The sequence below is a fragment of the Monomorium pharaonis genome, chromosome 5 (genome assembly GCF_013373865.1).
Source record: "Monomorium pharaonis isolate MP-MQ-018 chromosome 5, ASM1337386v2, whole genome shotgun sequence".
NCBI lineage: Eukaryota > Metazoa > Arthropoda > Insecta > Hymenoptera > Formicidae > Monomorium > Monomorium pharaonis.
This window is the reverse complement of record NC_050471.1, coordinates 23,314,485-23,341,262: the sequence shown is the minus strand read 5'-3', so window position 1 is coordinate 23,341,262 and position 26,778 is coordinate 23,314,485. Positions and strand designations below refer to the sequence as shown.

Sequence of the window (26,778 nt, the reverse complement as noted above, 5' to 3'; positions counted from 1 at the left end):
AAACGCTCAGAGACAAAGTATTCATTTCCTGTTTCATGTGTAAAATTCGCAACTTGTTTTTAAAATGTAATATAACTTTTTTTTAGAATAATTTTTTATGAGAGATACAAATTTAAAATATTTTAACTCTCAGTTACCGTGTGTATTTTCATTTCCGTTGTTACCGCACGAGGCCATGGCAATGGCATATTCCGTCAAGTGTTTCTAATTTTCGGTAGAATGCATCAATTAAAGTGACTGTGTAAAATTATTATTTTAGAAATTAAAAAAAAAGTTTTATATAAGTAGAATTGTCGAAAATTGTAAATTAAAAAAATACTTAATAATAAAACAAAAGTAAATTTTCCTAAAAATAACAAAAAACTGATTTAAAAAGTTATTCATTATACTTAATAAAAAGAATAAAATAAATAAACTGAAGAAAAAGTGAGAATGTATATTTTAATTTTAAAAATGTGTCAAAACATTTCCGTGTAATAAGTATAGTTATTTTATATAAACTAAACCTTATTACCTTATTATAAACTAAACCTATATGATACATGAATAGTTAATTTTCTCTACATAAACATTAACTTAGGATGTTTTTTTACATTTCAATTAAAAGCTATTATAACAAGCGGCAGAGATGTCAAACGAATGTCGCAGCTTCACTGTGAAGTTAGCTCCAAAAATACGCACAAAAGAAAGTTCATATATATGTGCATACATTGTTTCTTTTTTTTTGCTGTCATACATACATGTGACGAATTTCTCAATAGAACTGCAGATAAAGATAAAAAGTAACAGACGCACGAATCGTCCTTGCCGCGCGAGACCACAAATTGAAAAATTGCCTCCGGTATCTTCAATAATAATATGATGAATTTCATCAAACCGTTTTAGGAATATATTAAGATCTCGTACTTAAGATTATGTAATAAAAAATGCATTTTTTTTAAGTTTTTACAAAGGATTCTCCTTTTAATGTGAACCGCTTTCTGCGGTTTAATTGTCGCTTAACCTTCGCTCTTGATGAGACAAAACGCGGACAATAAACGCCAGCTGCGCTTCGCCTTGTGCCACGTGATGATCACAATGGGATGCCTCTGACAGCTGAGAGAAGACATCACTTTCCGACGCCACCTCCGTCCGATTCATATTTTTATTTAGATTCGTTTTCGTACTCGTCTCAAAATTATTTTAAAGTTATTAAATATTTTGTAATGCAATCGCGCCTTTATAATGTTCTTTGAGAAATAAAAAAATAATTGATTTAATTTCTAACTGGAGAATACACAATACACACAAAAATGTAATATAAATTACTTGAAAAATATACTGCAAAATATTCTATATAAAGTTGGAGAACAACAATATTACTTTTTGTTACGAAAAAATTAATAAATTATATACTGCTAATGTTGCGCTTAGACAATTTAAAATTATCCACAAAGAAAAGTGTATAATAAAAGTTACTATGACAAGTACCCGGGAAAAAATTTTTTATATAAAAACATATGTATAAGTAAGTATATGCATATATTTGATGCAAGGAATATATATGATTATAATATGAATAATGTTTTTTTTTATTTTATTTTTTATGGCTAGCTTTCTGTAAAAGAAGCAATGCGAAAATGATGTTTTTAAATAGTTTTTATCTTTTTAGTATGACTATTATTTTTTTATATTAAACAAAAACTTTACAAAAGAAAAACTAGTATAACATATATGGACATATTATATATATATGTCTATATGTTTTTATTTGAAAAGTTGTTTTCGAGTAGTCAACGCGGATTAATTATAAGGACGAAATTATGAAAACCTTTACTATATTTTTCATCAAATTTCCTTTCATAAATTAGTATTTATAGTATAATTTTCTTCTTATAATTCGCTATCGTACATAGTAATTTCTGATATCTGTTACGAAAAAATAATACTAGCAATCAGTATTCAGAAAGAAGTGATCAGTACTTATAGTATTGAGAGTAATGCATATAGTACAAGTACTAACAGTACAAGAAGCAATAATACTCAACTTCAAAGTATAAGTATTGTAAGTTCACTAAAAAAAGTATCTGGTGAAATTAATCAGAATCTGGTAAATAATCGAGCTTACTAAATCGTATAGTGAATAATCGTGTAACCAGAATTTTGGTTAATCTCACCAGATATTTTTCTCAGTGTTAAATACTCAGAATACTATCAAAATTGCATGAAATCTATCAATGCTATATTAGTATATTATGTTGTGCCTGCATATTTAATTTTGAAATAATTTTAATGTCTTTTTTTAACGTAATTTAGAACACAGCTAATGGTCCATTATTTCGAAGCTGACAAGGAAATTTCGCAAATCCAAAAATTCACATTTTAATGAAATTTGGCATATATGTAGAGAGAATAAATACATGTATTAAAAAAATTTTAGTAGTGACTAAAAAGCTACTTAAAAATAGTAAAAAAACTGTTGTTTTAATAAAAACTTCTGTTTTTTATATATCTCATAAATTAAATAAAATGTGAAAAATGTTGTTTACAACAATTTTATAGTATAAATGTCTATTTATATTGTACATTACATTCAATACACTATTCAAAAGAAAATAAATTTTTGTTTGAAGATAAATAGCGCAATAAAATAGAGACATTTATAATACATTTTTTGATATTTCGTTTAATTTACGAGATACTAAGAAAAGAAAGTCTTTTTAGTTTTAAAAGATAATTCTATTTTTTCAAACTATTTTTAGCTACAATTAAAAACTTATAAATTTATGTATTTATTCCCTCTACATATATGACAAGTATCATTAAAATCTGAATTTTCGGATTCACAAAATTTCTTGTGAGTGCATTACGTTAATATTCCATGAATACTCAATTAGTTGTACACAGAGTATAGAATGAGTACGAGAGAGAGAGAGAGAGAGAGAGAGAAATGACATTTCATTTCATTATTTTTTATAAAAAATGCAATATACTAAATTAAAAATCTTTTTTATATTTTTTAACAAAATATTTTCTTAAAAAATATCAAAAAGATTTTTAATTTAATACATTGCATTTTTTATGAAAAAAATATATATGTATTTATAAAATTAAAAGATTGTTAAAAAATTGTTATTCTATAAAATACAAAAATTTTAGATATTCTGTATATTAAAATAAGGTAACTGTACCCAATTTGGCACATCCTTCATTTTCAAATATACAATGAATTTCATAGATAACGCTAATATATCAGGAAGTCGATATGATGTATTTATACTAGTTAACTGGTCAATATCTCCTTTCTACGGCTTGTAATCACACTTTATTCAAATCGTGTTGTTCTGAATCTAAAATTTTAGAGGTAAGTTTTTGCTTTGTGTAACTATCATCTAACAATTATAAATATCCACAATTCATATTATTGTAGCTCTTTATTTATGCTTTTCAACACTGTATTTATTTTAGATTTTTATTAAAACATGTTGTTTGTAATCAAAGAAAGAAAACTCTTCGTATTGTGAAACCATTATGGCCAATGACTCTACTAAAAACACAATATATCTTACTAATATACAGGAAAGTTAAGATTCTGTTTTTGTATTTAATCTTTAATTTTTTATTAGTATTTCTTGTCTTTCTCTAGTTGAAGCTTTTTGATAGGTAAAAGTTAAGATAGCGTCCCTTGTAGTAAATAAACACAGTTTCATTGTTTAATGAATAGCTGCATGTATAATTTTTTTCCATAAGTATATTAATAAATACTTAATTAAACATGTTGATTCTGTTATTTCATTTTTTCAAAAATATTTACGAAAAAGAGGAAAATACATAGCTGGGCTACATTGAGTATATATGTAATCAACATGGTCCAAGTGTTATCTTTTTAAAAAATCTTTACTTATATAAATAATTGAGAATATTTTATATATTTTTTTTAGTTTCAGAAATGTTTCCTATTTTAAATCTGACCCTTATTTTTCAATTTTGTATTTATAAAAAAATTAAAAATATTTCCAAAGTTTAGGAGGGGTATATTGGGTACAGGTACCTTATTTTATGTTTATGAATATGTTTATGTTTATATTTTCTCTTATTTCTTATTTTTTCTTAATATCTCAGTAATACATCGCATTAACAATATTAAATTTAGTAAGAAATGTCAGAGGGAAGGATTTCAAAAAATTATTTTTTTTTCAAATATACTCCAATTTTTATGAAGAAAATATGTTTTTATAACATGAAAAGGATATATAGAAATTGGTTTATATAAAATTTCTTTTCTGTAGAATACACATAATATTTTTGGAGTAAATTACGCAGAATATTTTATTATGGCCGCCATATGCAAGGACTTTTGGCATTAAAAAGTATAGACATCAGGTGAAACGTCCACTAAGGAGAATTAATCGTTTATCATATTCTTAGCGACATCGAGTGTAAAACGATCGTCATCTAAATCTGCCTCTCCTCGCGAATTCGATGATTAAGCGCTACAGCGAAATGATAGGAGTCACTATAACAAACCGGGGGAGCAGAGAGTGTGCACGTGGTGCACGCACGTGCCACGTGCGCTCCCGCGGGGAGTTCAGGTTTCACGTTCGACAGTCGTGACTTTTTTTTACGCGTCTCGAGAGGATGTGACGCGTGTAATTGGCTCTAATTGGTTTACCAATTGCCGCAGTCAATTGGCCGATGGAAAGCCAGTCTATTAGATCCCGGGCATCGGAACTGTTTGCGCAAACAATGGCTCGCGTGAACGAGAGTAAAGTGAAGCGCTTCTCGCAAAAAGTAAAAACCTTTATTCTACACCTACAATGACTCTAAATTGAGTGATGGAGTAAGCTTGAAATAAACAATTAATTATAACTCGTAATCAATTGTATATAACGATTACGATAGCTTCGCTTTATAGAGATAATACCACTTCGAGGAACTATTTTCTTTTTCTTTCTCTTCATAGAAACCGTTTATCGGGGAATAAAAATACTTTGGATTTTCCGATTTAATCGATTCTTTTATTGAAATAATTCTGTTAAGTGACACACATGTGAAAACCGAGAAATTATATTTTTAATATGACCGAAGAAGGAACTTTCACTCTTTATTTATATTTATACAATTCCATGAGAGATACCTCGCCAAGATCTACGTACGATCTAAAGAACCTCGTATGAATCCGTGAACAGTAGTGTAAAGTAGCGGATATTTAGATCGAGATATCTAATCTCTTCGAACCGACTCGGCGGAAACTATAACGGTTGACCTCGGACTCGCCTAGCAACAAGTCGCGTGTGGCAATGTCCTCTAAAGAGATGTGATCCTTATTCATGCACGGGACATTGAGATGATACACTTTGCGTATAGTGTACCGCCCGAAGCGAACAGATATACATTAAAAGAAGAACGTTTAACAATTCATCGAGACAACTATTGAGACACGATTAATGAGCCGAGGAAGAAATTTTGAAGAAAAAATCCCAAGTATATTCGGAACATTAAGGGATTCTTAAAACCTTTTACCAATATATTTTAAATAAACTTATCTTTAATTAATTTTATAAAATTACAAAAATCTTTTGTAGAATTAAAGTACGCACCAAAATCTAGAGGAAAACAGTCGAGTTTATATCAAAAACAAAAAAAATTTTATTTTGGTTTGCGTAGAACTGTCACTTGATGACAATGTTTGCTTAATATACAAAATTTACGATATATATGTATAAAATAATATCGTATTCCTCTAAGGATAACAATTTCTTGGATAGAAATTTCTAAATCTATTTAAAAAATACATACGAAATCTTTTTAATGATGTGCACGAATGACTCATTATCGACGCCGATCAAGTTTGACGGGCACTTTAATATCCTCTCCATCATATATACAGATGTTTATAAAGTTCATCTTTACCTTTTATATTTCAGGAACGGTTCAAAATTATGAAAAATCACAAAATACGTGTTTGGTCATTTCAAGGAGCTACTTTGCCTTTAACTAAAAAAATGATGGGCACTCTCTGTACATGTACATAGTTGAAATAAAAAGTACGCGAGCAATTTATTATTTACGTTTTTAAATATTCTGTTATAATTAATATTAATATTAACGATAAATATAGTAAATTACATTCACACACCACACACACACACACACACACACACAGTTTTTTTTATTTCAGAAATTATTGACACATGTATAATCTGCAGAATAACACTGCGAGTATTTCCCATTTGCTTTGCTACAGTGTAATATTTTCAGTCTGCATACGTGCGTGTGTATCTGTGTGATCGTAATAAAGCTTCGAATTTAAATGTGTACGCTGTAATGCGAGACCGCCGCATGTGACATCGATGCACTGCCTGTCTAGCTTTTCTTTAGAGTAAACGTAGATGAGCAGAAGTGTATTTTCGATTGTACTGAAGTGAGATATGGATAGCGTCGCAAGTAAAGAAACATAGAATTTAAAGTTAAAAATAAAAATTTTCAGAGAAATTAAATGGTTGTGTTATGTCACATTAATGTGCCTAAACAATAAACTAGTATTTTTCTATAATTTTACTTAGTTTATTTTACTTTAAAAAACACCTTAATTAACAATTAGTTATTAAAATAGATTTTACATGGAAAATAAAAATCATGTAGAAATTCTTATTATTTAAAATTTATACGAAATTATATTTGTGTAATATTTATCTCTTTTGTCTCAAGCATAGATTCATTATCCTTGAGATTAAACACACGTGTCGAGTATAAATCATATATTAATCGTATTAAACAATTTACATATTTACTATCATACCATATAATTTACAAAATTGGCGAGTTTGCGGTTTCTCAATTGCAATGACAAGTTGCAAAAATATTGCAAGAATTGTTCGCGAAACCTTTAATGCGCTACTATCGATAACTTCCACCTTGCCTACCGTTTAATTATGGAGAATGAAACACTCATGTTCGAATGATCACGCTGTTGCGTCAATGAAAAACGTGATTTCGCTTCGTCTACTCTTTGTCGTGTTCTATGAGTCTAACAAGGAAATAGGAAGACTGCAGCACTGTTTTTCTGACTTTTACGAGGTTTCTTCAAAAAGGATAGACATTGTTATTTAGTGATGTGTACAAAGTAAGAATAAAGTTAACAAGAAAATTTTAATCTTAATGATAAGAAGAAGTAAGAAAGAGATGAATATTAGTATGCTTTATTTAGTAGAGAAAGCTGGTAACAATACTGGCTTTGTCCTCTTAAAACAGTACTTTCTTAGTTTTTGCACAGAAAAAATGCTATTATATCAATTAAATCAGTGTTATTGAAATTAATATTATTGAAGTAACATTAATATTAATGAACGAAAATCAGCAACAATTATTTTAATAATCGTGACAGTTGGTTTAGTAATATCAATGCTTTTGGAAAATGTGATTGAATGATCGATATATTTATATATCTCAATTACATATTTTTTTATTATAATTGCATATGCAATTAATAATTTTGTTTATATGTAGTTGAATTCTATGTAGTTGATGCAATTAAAACGTGTACTTAATAATTTTTGTTGTGTATATTTTTGTGTATCAACAATTACGTGAAATGATTGGTTTTTCATTGATTCTACAGCTTTTTTTTCAATGTGGAAACTAAACATTGCATTGCATTCATGCTGATAAAAACATAATTTGTTTAAATATTTAAAGAAATAAAAACTTGTAATTCATACATTTATAGCTTCTATTTAAAATTTTGTAAAAAATAATTCTCCAAAAGCGAGAATGAAATATGATTTTCTTTGTAAGTCGTACAATTTAAACTACAAAGATTAAAAACAGGAGATCTTTTTAGATTGAAAATCTATACATTTATTAGTATCATATGGCGACGTTGGCAATAACTGAAATATATTTTAAAGTCTAGATACAATTATAGTCCAAGTCCATCATAGTCAGCTGTAGTTAGGCCACAGCTGTATGGTGTGAGAAAGTTATGTATTGGATTATAAGGTTAAGATAATTACTTTATTAAAATGTCACAATTTACAAATTACAGATATATGTTAGATATATTTTAAAGTTATAAAGATATCGTCATACGTTGCATAATAACTTATGTCAGTATACCTAACACCACATGGTCAACCGTAAAACATAACATAAATAATGTAATAACATAAAAAATACGTAGATTAGAAACAGTAAAATTACCACTTCTTATGCTACAACTTTTTAATGTACTACTTACATTACGTTTTATCTATAACATAAGTCGTTAAGCAATGTAGGTATTATGATGAGCCTCTAATTTAGCGAAAAATAATCAATCGAATCAACATCGATTTTATATTCAAGTAACGTTCACTTTTAGTTATGTTGCAAAAACATTAATTATTAAAAAATATGAACAATATGTTCGAAAAATTTCTACACTACCTGATGACACTTAGGTTGAGTTCGGAGAGCACACTTTTGACGTTTTGAGCGTGCTCTATCTTTCTTCGACATTCACTGAGCAACAAGGATAGAATGATACTTTTAGCGCTAATAGCGTGTCTCCCCGAATCCAGCCTTTGTGTCTTCTATCTAACTAAACTTTATACTATCATATTTTATACTATCATATTAAACATACTATTATACTAAATTCATACTATGATACTCTACTGAAAATTTTTATGTATATACGTTTATGTTTTTCAAAGTTTTTTAGTTTTTGTCTAAGAAATATAATCTAAAAACAAAGAGTACACCAAAGTATTTTTAATGACTTTTTTCCAATAAAAAAGTAATCTTTCCTTTAATGAAAAAATTATTAGATTTGTTACAAATGAAGATATAATAGAGATATTTATAAGTATAAACTTTAAAATAATAATTAATATAACTATAATACAATTGATTTTATGTTTTACTTATTTATTATTTTATTTTTTATCGGTTTATTCTTTTTACATTACGATTGGATTATCTTTTGGCTATCCTGTAGTGACAAGTATATATTCTAAAGAAACTACTTAATTAACCTTAAAAAACCAGTCTAAATTTGCCTACCTTCAAAGACAAAACGGGGTGAAACAACATCTCAAACTTTTCGGTGTCTCAATCTTTTTTATTAGCAGTAAGTTAATAATTAAGTAGTGTATTTTCTTTGTTTTTTTATGAAGGAAACGATAATATATATAAACATATTTTTTGTCAGAGAAGTATTGAAAAATCTACTTAAAGCAAAGAAATATGAAAAATGCTAAAATGAAGTTTAAATTTTGCTTGAGATGATAATACATCTCACATTTGTCTTCTAGGATAAAAATTTTCACATTCCTTCAAAGTTAAATATACATATAATCTGACTTTCAAATTAAAAAAAATTATTATTATGATTCAAGATCAAGTACATGAATATAAGAATTATAAAAATTTTATGCTACTGTAGTATTAAATTCAACTTAAGTCGCCTCGTTTTACTCATTATCAGTTCCACGTGCTATAATTATTTTCGATTGTAGGCATAGAGTTAAGTATATCGAAAAGATATTATAGCTTCACGGAAACGAGGACAATACTTGCAATTATCTGACAAACACTTATTTATAAGATCGATCATGTGTATTATTTATAGAATCAGATACGAGAAAGATTAATTATATGAAAAGCTTATCGTATACTACGTATTTTGTTTATCTAACGTAATACTATGATAAGCACGATTAAGAGAATAAACAGGAATTAATTACGTCATAAAGCCATCGCATTTCTTGGGAATGTTGATGGTTATCAATTGATTCCCTTAGATTTAATTTTATCTGAAACTTTTAGCTCATTGATAATATTACCCTTGTATTGTTGTTTTTATGTGATGTCACTTTATGATTACAAACAATTATGAATATTGATTTCCGTATATTTCTTAATAAATAATATATTTTCTAGCATAACTTATTTACTTTTAGCAGACAAAGAGAATAGTTATATTTTGTTTCTTCTTTGTTTTTAATGATAGAATAACATTTTTGTCATAATATAACAATATAAAAATATGTGTATGCCAGTGTTATAAAACAATTATTTGTTTCTTATTTATAATTTGTTATTTATATTTTACAGTTTATATTTGCAATTTACAAAACAATTTATTAATCATAAAGAGCAATTAAGAAATAAAGCAATACGCTAATTGACGCACAAAGAATTTTTTAATGTACAAATATATTTACTTTATTAATAATTTTTACAACTAGAAATTATTGATTATTTAATTAGATATTAAAATAATATTTGTTTTGTGATTTTTTAATAAAGAACAGAATTAGATAATAACTAGTTAAAAAGTTAAAAACTTTTATATTAATTTAATTAATTTTTAATTAATTACTTTATAACATTTTTTAACACATATAAACTTATTAACTTGTTTCCTAAGTTAATATGCATGTAAAATATCTAAGAAAAAATTTATATAAAAAATAATATTTTTGCTATTTTATAACTTATTACATAAATTTATTTTACAAATAAAATATTAAATTTATTTGTTGATCGATATTGTAATTATGTTGTTATTTAGAATAATCTAATTTTAAAAGATTAAGATTAATTCTAATTTAATATAAATAACGTTGTTCACAAATCTTTAATCTTAATACAAATTTTAACTGAGTTAGTTTTTTATTTATACAACTTTTACTATATTTAAATTAATGTTATAAGCTATTAACTTTAACTTAATTTAATTAAAACATACATTTACTTATTCTGGTAAATAACAACATATAAATTAATTGAGTGCCAATTAATTAGAATTAATTAGAATTATTATAATTTTATTCTTTCTGATTGGCATTGATTTGTTTATCATTTATGATCGGCGTTGACCGGCAAAGTAAAAACGCGATAAATTTGTTTACGCCTAGTTACTAGAACTCGTGACGCTAGTTTACTCTACATTTCCTGATTCTTTGTAATGTTATTGCGATGATTTCAAGTAAATCCATTCTTAAGCGTCAACTAGTAACCGATAATAATAATTTACTTACAGTTATTTACTTATTAGTGATGTATACATATACATATATATAGTAGCATCCCCTACAATATAAAATATTCGTGAAATATTGCAGGAATATAATTTTTGTAAGATTAAAGTATTACATTAATGTTTCTAAAATATTATAGCAACATTTAAATGTCCGCTAATAAACAATATTTCGAAATATTTCTGCAATACTCCTGAAATATTTCAAGAAATATTGCAAAAATATTTTGGAAATCTTAATGCAATATTCTAAGAATGTTGCATTAAGATTACTTGTGTTTATATTATATTCAGCGGATTTTATCAAGTGATTAGTAAGGTAATTTATTGTAATTAAATCAGATCTTTGTTTTTCTTTTAAAATAAAGAAAAACACATTTTAATTGTAAATTACTTTACTAATCAATTGATGAAATGTACTAAATATAATAACAATTATTTTACTGATAATGTACTTATATCAAAATATTTATTACAATAGTTATATAGTTATATATTATATACTTAATACATTACTTATACCACGAATCAAACACGTTTTTCGTGACCAGGTAATATGAGTCATTCAATAGGTTGCCATAACGTCTGCCTACACGGAGAGAAAAATTCTATAAAAATTACCGTGCTTGAGACTATAACCCGAGTGTAAACGTGTTTTGTAATGTAAATGTATAAGGGAACAAAAGAAAAATTACTATTTTTTATGGACAATTTTAAATAAATGGATCAATTTTACAAAAAAATAAGACTAAAATTTTTAATTTAGTACAGTAAAATGTATATGAAAAATAATTTTTATTTGATTTTGACAAAAAATCAATGGTTGCTCATAATTAAATATAAAAGTTTTCTTAAGTTTTATCGTGCTCCTTGTAAATTTTTCTTTTAAAGAATACTTAAAGACAGTTTATAAAATTTTATCTTGCTGTCTCTGAAAACTGTGTTTATCTTGTTCGGCTACTGAGTTTCATATCGTGTTGATCATGTATTCGAGTGACAAAGAAACAAATAATATTACGTATTGCATTATTTGGTAGCCTTCGATCAATTGAAAATAAATTTCAATAAATATAGTGAATTACAGTAAATTTTATTTCAATATATGCGATTGATTCCTGGCTGAAAAAATTTCTATGAATATAAAAATATTTATTAAAATTAAAAATTTGTAGGAGGAATCTTTAATTTTTTATATAAATATCAAACTTTTTGTAGAAATAAAAAAAAAATACCCACAAATTACAATTACTTGGAAGAATTTTACTATAATATGAAATTCTATATAGAATAATTTGTACGAAAGTAAACACTTTCTAATTTCTAAGCTAGAAGCTTTCCTTAGGACTAAAAGGAAGGGAAAGTTATATATGCCGTGCAACAAGAGGTCGAATTTCAGTTCTTGAATTTGCAGTTTCTGGATTTTTATATATGGTACTTTTCTCATTCTTGAGATTTTTTTCTACGAATTAATGAGGAACTAAAGAGAACTCGAGGGATTAAATTAAATTGCGTGCAACCGAAAATAATGCCGTTTTCGCTCTCGTGCATTCGGATATAAACTCCGCGCTCTGCCAGGCCACGATTCGAAAATAGTCACAACATTTAGGATGGCAACCCGTGGCTTTTAAAGCAACGCACACGTATCTGTCGTGACGCATGAATTTTCCCTCTCTTTCTCGTTCCCCTTTCTTAACCCTCACAAACCAATTTAATTGAATCTTTTGAAGAAAATTGTTATATCGAGTAACTTCAGATGAGAAAATTTTTATTCAAAAGGCGATAAGTTTGCTTTTCAACTTGTTTTTCTTGAAAATTTCGAAAAACATTTAATGTACTTTGTACATACATAAAGAGTATTAAGGTCAGGTTTTTCGGCCGTATTAAGTAGAAATACGTAGAAAAGTACGTACTAAATAAGAAAACATTAACATCTAGATCAAAAAATTAAAATATATATTGAACAAATAAACTTAAATGTCAAAGATAATTTTAGTAATATAAATTTTATTTTTAATATATGTATACTGGGTTATTCTGTTTGTGCAGTTTTATATGGAATTATAAGTTTCTTTTACATAGGTATAGATCATTTTGCACTTAAAGAGTATCAAAATATAAATGATCTAATATTTCGTATTAGAATATAATTAAGATATCTTAATTAGTTATTCTAAACATCATATTATAAGAAAAGTATGCTTTTCAAAAATTTTATTTCAATACTCTTATATAATAAAACGATTAGAAGGAAGGATCGACTTATCAATCGAAAACAAGTTTTTTAAATATTTGTTATTGTTTTATCTTGTTATAGTATTTTTTTGTTTTAATGAGTTCATTTTTTATGTTTCATTAGATCTTAATCTAGTTCTTTATTTATAACATGTTTTAATCTGTATTTAAGTATCTGGGTTAATATCTGAATTAAGTATCTGGATTAAGTGTCTGTAAATACTTTAAAATTTAAATAAATACAAAATTAATTAGTAAATTGATTTAAAAAGTACTTTTTTGTTAATTTGTTGCAAATTTTGAAAAACATTTAATACACCATAAAAAGTATAAAAATCAAGTTTTTCGACCATATTATGTAGAAAAATGTAAAAAAGTACGTATTATTCAATTAATTAAGCAATTAAATTTATATTTAAAAAGTCTAACATTTTAAATCTTTTTCCTTCGAAAATATCTTATATTTCTTTACTTTTAAGAACTAAATAAAAGTATAGGTTTTTTCAACGATTTTATGACCGACTCAATTAGTTCCTAACTATGAGATATATAAAAATTTTTTTTTAAGTGATGCGATACATTAAGGATATTTTGCGAACAATATTATATCGCATTGGCAACCATGACATTAGAAGCGCTAGGTTCAGATAAAAAAGGTCTGGAAATATCTAATTGCGATTATGCAACATGATAATGTTTTACGTCAATTTTATCTTTAAGTTAGGCATTTATTCTATATTTCCATGGTGCAAGGTCGAAATATAAATGCTATTGACGAGGCACATCTGTCGCCGTGTGCGAAAACAGTTTCTTTCGTTAGACGTGGAAGTCACCAACTGGTAAGTAACACATGAGAGATGTCAGTCAAAAAATTCGTAACCAATTGCATTACATTAATATAAATTAGCACGCTTGAAGGAGCTTCGGTAATTCCGATGCGATTTAAATGCAATTAATAATTAAATTACGTTATGTTATGCCGAGATGTGTCATGCAGAAAGTAAATCGTACAGCATTCTATATCATCTTTGAAAGATTAATTAAGACATTCGAGAGAATTACAGGAACATGACGAATCCGACAGAATCGCTAGATTACACGTTATCGAAACGCTATAGGATGAATTGCATAACTTTGCCGTTTTATGAAGTGTTTTAAGATAGGTGAATATTGATTAGTATAATAAATTAATTGCTGGATCACAGTTACTCTTAGATTGAGAAATGATTATTTTAGCAACAACACTTGAGATTCATTATCAAGCCACTGATTGGTTTTGCTGAAACAATGTGCCTAATTTTTTTTGTTTTTTCCGTTAAATATTAATAAATTAGTTTGAATATAATAAAAACATGTTTAAACACTATTATTATATTTTTTATTTTAATAAATGATAAATTCTTAAATATTTTAAGGAATATATAACATAGAGGAGAAGGTGGTAACACGAGCAGTACGCATGATATGGCTACATGTTCGTTATTAACTGACAAATTTTAATAATTATTTGTGGTAATATGGGCAGGTGGTAATATGGACAGTGCGCATGATATGGTTACATCTTTGTTATTAACTGACAAATTTTAATAATTATTTATGGTATTATTTGTTATATAGTGACGCTAGTATGACAAAGCGCAACAGTCAACATTTGTTACAAGATATTTGTACATTCGAGAATTTTGAAAATTTTTTGAGCTATATTTAAATATTTAATTACACATACTTCCTCTTTTTTTAACTTAAACACATTATCACCCAATTGTATATACATTTGAATATTTTTTTGTTATTTAATTTTTTGTAATTTAATCTTTTTGAATTTTTGTCCTTTTATTCGGCTGTACATATCTCGAGTTATACAAAATTAAATAATAATATAGGATTTTCTTAATGTAGCCATCCAAACATGCTGGTAATATGATCACTTTTGAGATCTCAATATCGAGACAATTCCTCGATAAATCGATTGTCGCTGTGGTATTAATCATTCACGTGACAATATATACAATCGAGTACGTCTTGCGAAGGAAGGAATATGTAAATGTATGTATTTGGCAATATTTTATTTGCAATATTTTTTCAGTAATTATAGCACAATATGTTTTGGGTGCGTTCTACTTAATGTTTGCAACGCTCGCCAGCATCCTTGTTGTTTATCAAATATTTAACAATTCGTTTTTTTAATTTAAAGATTATTTTTATTTAATTCCCGTTAACCATAAATAAAAAAATTATCTGTTTTAATATAACAATTTATTTTACATAAACATATAATTTTCTAACAAAATACTGTCACTTTTTTAAACAAAATCAATTTTTTATATCTATTTTTGTGGTAGCCACATTGCCCTCCCTGTTTCGCTTCAGCCTATTATGTAGTATTGTTACATTTTTATAAATAATATATAATATAGTAAATATTTCATAACTTTGAATTTAAAATCTAATGTACAACACACTTTGATGAATATAATTGTAAAGTTTCGACTCAAAATATTAATTATTAACAAAATTATTATATAAAATGTAAATGGGTGGCCATATTACCACCTTCTCTTCTATTAATAGCTTCTATTTTCTATCAAAATTGATAGAATTGATAGATAAAGTCGTAACAAAGTAAGTGTATATGAATATGTACTTAGATTAAGATAATAAATAGTATTTATTTAGGAGAAGGATAAATTTTTATAAATTTATTAGTTTATTGTAAAGTAGATTTTAAGATTAATAAATTAGTAAAGATTGAATATAAAATAATTTATAAGTAAATTATATTAAGCATTACGTTAGAATCCCGTTTACCAAATAACTTCACGTCACAATTTTGAGATGAGTGAAGTGAAAAAGTTTTATGACATTATGACTATTTGAGATATTGTAATACGAATTATGTAAAGTTGTACAGTAATTAAAAATTCTATTGCAATCGATATTAAATATGTTTGATTTTATATAATAATATCTATAATTTTTAATTATATTATTTAAATTATAATTTTAACTGTAATAAACAATAGTTATAATATGCCAAAATAAAAAACTAAATTTTTTAAATAATTATAATTGCAAATTTCTAAAAATTGTGATAAAAACTATGGTAAAAGGATCGTATTAAAAAATTATGAGAAACAATTATTCTTATTTTTGTGCCAAAATAAAAGTAATTTTTATTAAACATTGATTGAGAATTATCATAGAAATGAGAATTAATCAACTTGAAAAAAAGTACATTTGCAGTTGCATTAAAAAAAAAATAAACAATTAGTCGGCCGGGCATAATACATTTGTAATCTGACATGAAAGGGACACGCCAAGGAAAATCCTATCGATCATTCGATTCTTTTTATTTTTCCCCTCGAGAGAGACAAAGCAATTTATAATCTATAAATAGATTATAGATTGCTTTGTCTCTCTCGAGGGGAAAAATTTTCCCTGCTATTTCATTTAATGTGCGTCGATAGAGTCAGTCGGTGTGGCGCGCTGCGGGCCTTGAACGCGGACCGCATGTTCTATAATAATTTTCAATAAAGAGATAAAGGAAAAGAAGAAGAAGGAGACAATCGACTTCGACGAAATCATACAAAGAATCGATGACTTGTGCCAATCAAATCAAGTGGATAGTTGCCAAAAAAGTTCCGTGATCTGATAACTATTATCAAGCAGATATTTATCGCGCGTTGATTAAAATTAAGGCGCATATACATATACAAGAAATATAATGTATAATTAAATTAAAGTATAGCGGTGTATAATAATAATAATAATCTATAGAGATTTTTTAAATTATAATTCTATGGGTATAATTTAAGTTTCCGCTAATTTTATTGACAAAAAGTCTTTTTTATTTTATTTTGAGAAGTTTGCTATGAGATTTTATGATATGTCGCTCGTGTAAAATCCTGTTACATTATTACGGTGGAATCGATTTAGTTTCAATATTCAGACATTTACGAATAAAAGCTAATAGATGAAATCGATCGACAATTACCTTTGATGCCGTATAGAGAATCAGTATCGATATTTTTCGGTAAAAGAAAGGTATCAACGTCAGCACAGATACTTAGAAAGTGACCTTTTCTTACTTTTTGCAAACTAAACATTGCATGAATACCAAAAAATATGATCTACTTAGATAATTAAAAAACCAAAAATAGTTTATACATTTACGGTGTTCTTTTATATAAAATAAAATTTTCAAAGATAAAAATAAAATTTGTACAATTTTCTTTTGTAAATTGCATAGTTTAAAAAATAATGAGTACATTATTAATAATATTAGATTATTTTACATGTTTGTAAACCTGTTTCTAAAACTATTTTGTTGAAATTTTTTAAATTTTCCTCGTAGTGCGATTTAAAGTATAAAATCGCCATTGAATGTAAAGCGATATACTTCTCCGTGAGATTAGACTATAAATATAGTATCATCTATAGCAACCTTTATAAGCTGTTTGCATAGGAGTCAAAAATTTTTATTTGAACCGAGAGAAATATATATTCGGGCGTTCGAAAGAGAGAGAGGAGGGAGGGGGAGACAGAGAGAGGAGAGAATAATATCACCAAAGTTGGCAATTTTGGCCTCACTTATGGTAACCTTCACCTTCAATGTCGCGTTGTATAATCATGTACTCGGATTGACGACACGAAAAAGTTGCCTGTTAAAAAGTTTGTTAAATGAAGTCTAACAAAATAACATAAACCTTGCAAAACAATATGATTAAGATAAGATATACAAATCGACAAAAAATAATATGAATCCTTTGTCTGTATACATATGTCATCTCTGGAGCCACTTTTTCAAACATTATTTTTTAGTTGTGCTCCAAAAATATTAATATTACAAAACACGAAACAGTATTACAAAAATTATTATACCATTTGATAGAAGACACTTGTATTTATGCTTTTAAACTTTTGTTTTCAGTTTTTGTTTAAAAAATACTATTCAAAAACAAGCTGATATTAGTACCTTTCCTCTACTATTGTGATACTGTAATCTCGTATCGTAAAAGTACTCTATCTCTGCAGAAGTCTTATCTCATTGCTATCATTACAGTATTCTATCAGTACTATTATTGATGTCTAGTATCACGTAAGAGTACTTAATATTGGAAGTCGATACTTGGTCAATTGGTCTGTTCTTTTTCGGTGCACTGCTGCACTGGTGCAGTAAGTTAGAATGAGAAAAAATATATTTATCTTACTTTAACTTGTTGCACCAGTGTAGCAGTGCAGCTAAAAAAGATAGGCCTATTGTTTCATTGGTATTCAATTTCCATTTAAATATATATGTATGTATAATTGTATTTGTGTATTTGTTTAAGCTAGCCTTGATTAATGTCAAATAGGAAAATAGAAAAAGGAAAATCAGAATTGTTATAATTCTTAATGCTATATAATATTTAATAAAGGTTGATGCAATGATATAATAGTGAATCAAAAATTATTGAACGATGTATTCATTAAAAGAATTCACAAAAAGAGAAAAGAAAAAATATATTAGGTTATTCTTACATTTAAATATAACAAACAAACACTTCATTTCCTTTTATCTAAATATTTTTCTTAAAAAGAGTAAAAGAATATGCAATCGTTATCATAAACAAAACAACGGTTTACTAATACTAGTTTAATTTCTTAATCGTAATATACCGCGAGACGAGGGAATGGGCACTCACTCACTTTAGCACAATACATATAAAAACTTACATAGACTCATGTAAAAATATAAGAGAAATTATGTTACAGAAATTAACACTATAGTAATTACGTAGAATGATAAGAAAAAGAAGCATTAGCAATATAGCATTGTAAGGAAATAGCTAATACATACTTAAATATCTCATACAACAAAATCTCTTTTAACAAACAGTACATACATACGAATCAGTAATACAAACCATGCATAGGTTAATGGAAATTCAAGATTGTAGGTAATGGCAAGGAAGCGTGGCCTTCGCATGTGGAAGAGAGAGACGCTCTTATTCTTTCGTATAGATAGTCAAGATGGCCGTACTCGCCACGTGTTTGGCTGCGGTCCCCTCTATTTCGGCAGAGTTAGCAGCTGGGCAGCGCGGTGATTTGAAGCGGTTGTTTAAGGCGGTTATGTCAAGCGGCTGTCTAAGGCAGTTAAGCTAAGCGGTTGTCTTAAGCAGTTATGCCAGGCGGTTGTCTAAGTCGCCGGTCAATTATTGACCATGAGTACGTCAGACGCAAATAATATCTAAGCGGTTGACTAGTCTTATGATCCCTGACTACGGGATACTACGTATCGACACAGTTAATTTGTTCTACGGCGCGACTAGAACGTTCTGTGATGCGACTAGATTACTTTGAGTGTATTGCCACTTATGGTAACGTATGCAAGTGTATGCGAGGACGTTCGACTTGCAAGTGCGTGCGTGTATCAAGCAAGCAGCGCCCGAACAGCGATTGCAGATTGTGGCCCCGGTAGCGTACAGTCGCATAGGGAGAGGATGAAGACTAAGGGCAAGAACCAATCATATACTGAACACTCACTTATTCTTTAATATGATATTGGTCGTTGCCCTTAGTCTTCATCCCCTCCGCGTGCGACCGTATGCTACCGGGGCCGCAATCTGCGATCGCTGCGCCCGAGGGTCCCCAGTCTCTCCGACCCCGCCCGAAGGGTCCCGACTCGTCCCGAAGGGCTTCCCCATCGTGCGAACATCCGCCGAATGCTGCGTCAGTCGGCGCTGCCGCCCGATTCTATGTCCCTTACGGTGGGACCGTAATTAATTAATTTCTATACATTAATTTTTTGTTACACGTGTGTCGATAGTCATTCTTTTTCTGTGATTTTCTCGTGCAAAAAGTTATCGATTTCCATACAGTTTTCTCACACAAATAATTCTTTTTTATACAGTTTTTGTCCTCTAATAGATAGCGTGAATCGTGCAAAAAATATTTTTTTGCTACCAGTGCATGACAAATGGTCCTTTTCTCACGTATTACTACAAAAGGACCAATATTTTGACGCACAGGTAAGAAAAAATATTGTATGCGACATGTGCGGATCGGCTATTGCTCGTTCGTGCGGGTAGACACACTCCTCTTTGACTCGTGTGTCCATATCCCGCACGTATGGGCAACGAACCGATTTACCGCACTAATTGCATAAATATCTATTTTGCATGACTTTTTCTGCGTGTTTAATTATTTTTCATATTTTTGCTTCATTACCACTTTCGCATATACATATACATCATCTCGCGACACGCGAACGATAACTCTAGTAGATTTATCGTCAGTTCTTTGTCATCTCGCAACACGCCTATGATAACTCTTGCAGAATTATTGACGCTTTGCCACTTTTGCAAACCTTGGTTAACCTGTCAATTTGTGTCACTCAAGGACATCAAATTAGACGCGTAAAAAAGTCGATATGTGGTGATTAGTGGCAATGAAACATATATAGAAATAAAGTTTTGTTTTTCGTTTATCCCCTACAAATCCTTCCTTTTGCTCTAAACTTCCCGCCTTTTCACCCCTAGGCATCAATCGTGTAATTTTATGTGAAAATTTTCACTTTTTACTTTTCACTTTTTATTTTTCACTCTATTCATTTCTGGGGGTCTATTCTTGAAACGAGGACCCTAGATGTCGTATGCGATATTGTATGTGATAGCATACAATATCGCATACGACATCTAGGGTCCTCGTTTCAAAAATAGACCCCCTGAACTTTTTCATGACCAGGTAACAATTTACAAAATTAGTTATATCACTAGGTTTTCATTTTTTTTGCCCGCACATTTAATGGCGGAAAAGTTCACGTGAAAAGTTTCATATTTCCATGTTTCGTTGAGTTGCATGATCATGGAGGTTACGTAAAACTTTTCACATTTCACTTTCCACCCTAGGGAAAAAGTTACACATTTTCTACGCACTTGTAACAAAAAATAGTATGTGCAACTCGTGCGGATCGGCTTTTTTCGCCTTTGACTTGTGCATCCACTCCTCACATTTCGTGCCGAAAAAGCCGACTTTCAGCACTTGTTACACAAAGTATTATTATAGTTTTTGGAATAATTTATGTATATAATTTACATATAATTTAAATTTAATTATAATTATAATGTAAAATTATGTATAATTTATGTTACACTTTTTAAGCTAAAACCAACGTTCATCCATTGTCTTTTGACAAAATCACAAATCTATTGTTTATTTCTATTAGAAGTGAGTTGAACTCACTTTATTTATTATCACAATCGCTTATTGATAAAGGTGATAAGTTGCGTGTAGCCATTAAAATCTGTATAACGTTTAATCGTGACTGTTTATTGTTTCAGATCCATATTCGTTGTCGCATCTCGGTGAGTTTCCCACATTGCATGCGCAACAAAATTATATATTTTTCACTCTAACCTTTGTTACTGATTTAATTTAATTTAGCTTTATTTATTATTTGAATATTTTATCTACTGTCTTCTTGATTAACAAATATAATCGCCTTCTCGGTTTTTCCTTCCACATCATTGCAATATTATATGCTCTTTAACACTTACTATTTATTCTATTCTACATATTCTTCTTTATTTGTTTATTATATCTTATTTTATATTAATTTTGTTAAGAACAAATTAATAATAGAACATTGTCTTTGCGAAATTTAATAAGATTAAAACGTATCAAGGAGTTATATCTTATTATCTTTGTAATAATGGATTTCATATCATAATCATAATGATTAAAGGTTAAGCATACGCTCAGCTTTTTCTGTGATTTCTGATTAGCGTAATCAATCTCAATTTCAAATATATAGAGTGAGAAAAACATATTGACATTCTGGATATATTAAAAACGTAATATTAAAATAACATAAAATTACCTAAATAAAATTTTATAATATTAAACAGCAAATATAATACATAACAATGTGATAATTATGTAATATAGGGAATTTACCTTCAATGACTTTGATCTTGACATATATTGTTAAGGTCATGAATGACTCTAGGAGATAAAAGTTCAATATTGTTATATTGTCGTTGCGCACTTTTTTGTCATGTATAATATGTGCGCAACGACAATATAACGATATTTATAGTCAGATCTCATTTTAAGACTGCCACAAGTAATGTCTTAAAATATTATACGATTCTGATTGATTGATGATATGATAAATTTGGAAATCTTACTACTTGTTTTCCGCCTTCTATGCATGATGAAATGAGATGATTTACACAGTTCAGTTGCGACAAAAATGGAATTATGCAAATCATCTATTATTTATCTGTTAAGGCTCAATGAAATTTGTTGAATCAGCAGTCTTGTGTAAGAACGAATCTCTGTCAAGCGGAAAATTCCGACGATAAATTAATCGGTCGCAAATATCTTCTTTTTTTTGGCATATATCTGACGAAAATAGAATGATTATAAAGAATAAAGAGTATTCTCAAATAGTTAATAATGGGGAGAGAAAGCGGGCTATAAATTCAAATACTTTCGTATCTTCTCTAGTGGTTCTCAATCGATATGTGATCGAAAAATCGATATTTTATTATTATCTGTTTGACAACTGAAATAAAATTAATTAGGACAATTAATACGGTTTATCAACGATTAAACGAACTTTACTTTAATATTATTAATTTATGATGTACCTTTTACATTCCAATTATATTCTAGTTATAGTCCAAACAGCACGTACGTTTAAAATCCAGTCAGGAGACATCTTAAAGGTGTTTTAAAATTGTCTATCATAAAGATCTTTTTTAGGCTTATATTCATAGTCGATTTATTTATAAGACCGTCTTAAGTACTGTCTTAAGCTGTCATCAACTAAACACAGAATATTATATTGTATTAAAATCTTAAGACATTATTTAAGACAATCTTGATATAAGATTCGACTATGAATACCGACTTTATAATATGTTATTTAAAAGATGTCTAAATAGCATCTTTAAGACATCTTTTGTCTCTATTTTAAACTGTGATCTAGACTAATAATTTCTAATTGTAAGTTAATATCAAAACCTGTTAAGCAATCGGATGAGAATACCAAATTCGGTGCTTGGGATTGTGAACATTTTCGGCGTCGATTGGCGCCTCGATCTGATCTAGGTCGCAGTAGAGGTCAGACGACGGCAATTTACGGTCGGAAAGGTCAGGACGCGATCGTTATCGAACGAAAGCAACGCGAAAATAGACCGCAGGGGTACCCAATTACTTTCAGCGATACTTTGTTCTAACTGCTTATATATATCCCAATTCAAAAACATTTGTTTTTTATCCTTTTTCTTAAATATGATATTTTACATGTATATCGCATTTTATTCCTTCGTATTAATCGTGATGTAGAATTTATATAGAATATTTTTATATTATATATAGAATATTTTATCCGTATCTATTACACATTATGTCTAAATGTATTACCTCAAATCATAAAAATGAATGTTAACTTGGGACTTATTTTCGCATTTTCAGCATTTGCCTATTCGTTTTTCGTATATTATTAATTTATCAACAGAAATGTGCTAAGATAACTTTTGTCTGTAAAAAAAAATTAAATGGCATCCCGAAAACTCTTTTATACTCCTTTTATTTAAATGTTATTCCTAATAACATTTTCTTGCATCAAGAATTATGATGATATAGTGTGCACAGTAGCTTTTGTACTGTTTTATTTTACTTATTAAAATTAATCAGCCTAACAGTCATTTAATAAACAACATAAGTCTAAAAGTCTCATTTCCAGAAAAACTTTCCCTCTCTGATTAATTTTTACAATTACATTTTACAATTACTAAAAATAATTAAAGATATATAAAAGGTGCCTTATTTTCTCGTGCGTAAAATAAGTGGAATATGTCACTTTTAAAAATTATCTTGTTTCTTATTCAAATAAATATTTTTGTATTTAAAATGAAATTTTTTAATTAAAAGGTTCTATAGATATAATAACGAATTCTTCCTAAAATGTTATAAAATGACAAGTTAGTAAGATATTAACATTATTAACACAATGCTATTACAATGTTATTACAGTCATATTTTATAACATATATTGTTTTTAAATATATAATTCTTAATGTTGTATATATTGTTATTATAAAAAATATTTGAGTAAAACATTAAAAATAATATTTCTACACCGTAAATGTAATGTTTACGAATATTACGTTATAAACTTATAATTTAAAACATTTATAAAATATTATGTTATAATGCTCATAAAATTTACATAAAATTAATGTTTTAAGAGATTAATGCTTCTTACTTACTTTGAGATTATGTTCTAAAAAAGATTAATTTTATTGTTAGAAAATATATAATTCATAAAAACGCAAATCGTAAATAAATACTATACTGTTAAAAAAATGTGTGATATTTGCGACTATGGCATAGCAAAATATTTATAATCAGGAGTATCATTTTTATAGTAAGTAGTTCATTACCATGATATTAGTAATAATAACCATTACGTTTATAGTAATTGTTTCATGGTACAATTTGCTATATAAAAATTTTTATTTTGACTAGGGTAACTATATCATAAGTTGTATAGACCATTGAGTTCTGTAGTATAACTGGAGCGAGCCTTCCATATACTAAACTATAGAAACTGCAGCCCAATGTAAAGAATAGATATAGATTTGGTTGGCTCTCTTTCTCTTTTCTGTGTACTATTATCTTAGCTAAAAATATGAACACATTGTGGAACTCAATGGGTTATACGCCAACTTAAATGTGTATGTTGTGTGCAGGGTTGAGAAAGTTATTTTTCAAAAAATAACGCGTTACTGTTACCGTTACTTTCGATAAAAAGTAACTCGTTACCGTTACTCGTTACCGATTGTAAAAAGTAACGCGTTATCATTACTTAAAAGTAACGCTTAAAATATCGTAACTTTTCGTTATTTTTTTTTTAATTTTAAGGCTTTGAAAAAGGATGTAAACTGAAGATAAAGTAGACAGATATTTATCTCTAAATATTTTCAGGGTTAGGTTAGGTAATTAGTTATTTAATTAGTTAAAAAGTTGAAAGTTAATAATAAAGTTAAAAAGTTAATAAATTTTAATTTAATTTAGTTAATTTTAAATGATTTAATTTTTAACTTTAACGAGTTATTTTTGAAACGTATAAACTTCAACTTTTTTCCTAAATTAAAAATTATATCTGGGCGAAAGAAAAAAATTATAAAATAAAAATACGTTTCTGCCTGAAAATAATATTTTTTTGTTATCTCATGTAATTAATATTATTACTTAATTTACAAATAAAATATTAAATATATTTGATGATTGATATTGTAATTATATTGGTAATTTGATTTCAATAAATTATACGGCTTTTTAATTAAATATAAATAAAGCTTTCCAAAATTAACTTTTACTTTAACTTGAATTAAATTAATCTTAACGTAACTTTAACTGAGTTAGTTTTTTATTTATATAACTTTTAACTTAACTGAATTAATTTTATAATCTATTAAATTAAATTAAATTTAGTAAAAGAATGTATTAATTTACCCAATCTTGAATATTTTTATTATTATTTTATAATTAATCTTTTTTGCAGTTTTTCGTGCTTAATAGCATAATCTATCGACTACTTTATAGATGATGGTCCATAGTTTGCATTGTTTCTAATGACATACTATAAATATACCAATCAAAATAAAGCATTTTTATTGTGTCACTGAATATTAAGACTGTGTTCCAATGTTCACTGCCAGTACTGAAAAAATATATAAGGCATATAAGAACCATTACTTGTACATTTTCATAAACACCATAAGAAATTGAATAATGCGATTGATCAATTTGGCTGAACTAAAACAATGCGATTGGTTGAAATCTTACAGTTATGTAAATGCTATAACGTGTAATGGCTATAACGTAAACTATAGATTTTTAATACTATATAGTGAATGTTGGAACGCAGCCTAAAAAGTAACGGTAAAATAACGATTAATTTTGTTACCATTACAAAAGAAAATGTAACGTTGTTACTTTTTCGTTACAAATAGAAATAGGTAACGGCGTTACTAAATTATTATCGAAAAAAGTAACGGTAACAGTAACGACATTATAAGTAACGTGTTACTTTCTAACCCTGTGTGTGTGTGTTTGGGCCATACCCCCCCCCCCCTTGATAGTCCGCTCCAGTTATACTATAGAACTCAATAGTGGTACAAACCAATATTATAATTATGAAAACTTTAACATAGTTTAAACAAACTACAATTGTTGAATAAGTATAAAAGTATGGTTGGGTCCAAAAATGACGGTAAATTATAGTAATATTACGGTTATTGTAACTATTTTTTTTAGTCGATGTACTTCTCTCGTTACGTAAATTCTCTGATTGTTAATTTCGACTAAAAATAAACTTACGTTGTTTCTAAAATAACCGATTTATTTGTTTTAAAAGAGACTAGTGGTTTAGTTTGGTTTTATTCATTCACTTCATCGGAATCGAGAGAACTTGAAACTGAAATTGAAAGCCCGGAATAATCGAGGTGATTCAATCACGTGGTGTCGCACCGTGTAATAGATAT

General features: G+C 27.8%; 1 long non-coding RNA gene across 12 annotated transcripts in view; it reads left to right on the top strand.

Annotated features, from left to right (window-relative positions):
* Positions 1–26,778, top strand: part of LOC105839991 — a 139,824-nt gene that overhangs the window by 77,662 nt on the left and 35,384 nt on the right. For 10 of the 12 annotated variants that reach the window (XR_004963447.1, XR_004963446.1, XR_004963444.1 and 7 more), the window contains one exon: positions 21,559–21,582. The exons of the other annotated variants lie outside the window; for them this stretch is intronic. This is a non-coding gene — a long non-coding RNA (uncharacterized LOC105839991). The remainder of the gene's footprint in view (positions 1–21,558; positions 21,583–26,778) is intronic. 12 annotated transcript variants of the gene reach the window in all.